This window comes from Acanthisitta chloris, unplaced genomic scaffold (assembly GCF_000695815.1).
Source record: "Acanthisitta chloris isolate BGI_N310 unplaced genomic scaffold, ASM69581v1 scaffold14801, whole genome shotgun sequence".
NCBI lineage: Eukaryota > Metazoa > Chordata > Aves > Passeriformes > Acanthisittidae > Acanthisitta > Acanthisitta chloris.
The window spans coordinates 57,998-60,330 of NW_008657796.1; the positions used below are offsets into that span (position 1 = coordinate 57,998).

At 37.5% G+C, this 2,333-nt stretch overlaps 1 protein-coding gene across 1 annotated transcript in view; it reads left to right on the top strand.

Annotated features, from left to right (window-relative positions):
• MCTP2 (multiple C2 domains, transmembrane 2) overlaps window positions 1-2,333 on the top strand; it is a 100,729-nt gene that overhangs the window by 42,376 nt on the left and 56,020 nt on the right. The window lies entirely within an intron of this gene.

The window sequence follows — 2,333 nt, forward strand, 5'->3', positions numbered from 1 at the left end:
GTGGGTGGATAATGAACATTGGAAGAGACACGCAGGTTCTTGATTCTGCAATTCAAAGACTTTTCATACAGAGTATGTGACACACATTCCTTGTGCATAGCACAGAATGAAATTCTGCTTAAGTAAAAGGTTACTCAGTCTGTCATTATATTCAAAATAACCCAGGCTTTGAGCCTGATTCATGAAGCAAATGACAAATTGTTTTTCAATGGCAGTGCTGAAAATATCCTAGTATTATGCTGTAATAGACCCACCAAATTGCAAAAGGATGCAGCCATTTTAGGTAAAAATAGCATAATTTCTGATCGTGAAATGAGAGACATAAAGATTAATTATCTGTTCTGAGCCATTCATAAATGATTAGTGCAGCAATTATGGGCTTCCATAATAGAGCCCTCCTAGAGCAGTGCCATATTTCCTGCATTGCCAAGGAGACTGCTCAGATTTATTGTTATTGATAAAAGTAAATTCAAAGTCCAGCTAAAAATCTGATAAAGGGAAAATTGCAGAGACAATCAGAGGTACAAAGGTTTCCAAGGGTTAATAGAGGAGCAATAGGAGCAGGTAGTGTTCCCTCCCTCTCCTGTCCCATAGCAGTCGTGAGTCTTGTGTCAGTGAGTTCTGCACACCAGTACGTGATGATGAGTGTAATGCCACCTTATACCTTATTCCCATAGTAAAGATTGGGTTTTGATGTGATGGGGATTTCTGTTGTCAGTTGCTTGTATGTTGGCATTATAGATTTTAATTGCAAGTTTTTAGCCTTCTATAATAATAGCGATCAGAAAACACATAGTAGCTGCTTTGGTTTTGAACAGTGTTTTGAAAATCAGTATTTTACTGTTTGACATAAATTTTAGGCTAGTTTCCACACAGCTATATCAAATACGTAGAAGCTCTACAGCTGCAGCTAGCCCAGTTTGAGCCTTTCATACTTTTATATTCCTAGATAATAGTTTTGTGGACATGGAAATGACTTTTTCTGCTTTGTTGGATGTTTTCTGTGTACGCATGAGAGTTCTTCTCAAACACTGCATTTGCTCACTGACCAAAAAATAGCCTTCAGAATACTAAATTATACAGTGGGATTGTTTTTGGCATATACTGGTTTGCATTTCAAGCAGTTTCTCTGAAAGGCTACATGCATTTTCCACACTTATCAGGGAATAGGCATATAAACTGAAAAGACAAATAGATTCCAGTAATACACTTGGTCTTTAAACTTTACCAATACTGACTGGTTAATACCTACTGTTTACATACTGAAAAGATTCCTGTTTAGTTTATAAACTCAGAGTAAGACCCTTGAGAGCCTTGCATTAATAATACCAAAAATAAGGATTAAGAAAAAGACAGCTTTTGCTTAAATATCTTGTTTGTCTGCTATCTAAATCCCTGCATTGCTGGCATATTTAGTTGCCTACATAAAAGTTAGGCTGGAGTGTCTATGGCTGAGTTCTACATGAGCACTGAAGACAAGATTAAATCAGATACTGAGCCAGACATGCTGATAAGGGCCTCTCTGTTCATGATGGAAACTGCTGAGCTGCAATACATTGGGAAAGCTACAAATTCATGTAATGTGAGTTTCCAAAAAATACATTAGCAAACATGTCTTCACCATAATAGGTTCCACATTGACATCCTTCTTTTGAGAGTAGGTTGGGATTTTTTTGTTTTGGGGAATGTGCTTTGTTTGCTTGCTCTAAGTATGATACCTGATTCACGCATGGATTCTCCAGTTGATGTTGGGTTTTGTTTAAACTGCAGCACGGTGTAGGGTCTTCAAGGACTTGCTCACGTGGAACTAATTGCAGAAATGCTGCTGATATAGTCAGTGTCATGCTTCTCTTCTCATGGTGCAGATACTTAATCCTGTAATCAACTGAAGAAGACCACAGGCTCTAAGCAGAGGATAAAATAGAGAGTGTAACTGCAGCACTGATGCTTCCTTGGGTCAGAATGATGGTACTGCTTTTATAATGTCCTCTGAGTCAATGTGAACAGATTTTTCTTGCTATAAGGATTTAGAGATGATTCCCTGTAAGTCTCCGATTTCAGGTATTAGAGTGAAGCCCCCTGAATGAGTTATAAGGTAAGTGTTAGTTTCCAGAACTGGGGATGAATAGGAGATACTGCTTATTTAGCAAGTCATTCCAACAGAAGGAGGCATTTTTTAGTTGTCTTAATTGATCTAATTTTATTTGAGCAACCACTTCCTCAGCCCTACTCCGAAGAGAGAGTCTGCATGCTAAATGCCATAACTGGTCCACTTCATTTTTCTTCTTTTTATTTTTTTTTAAAATTTATTTTATTTTCCCTGTCTGATCTTT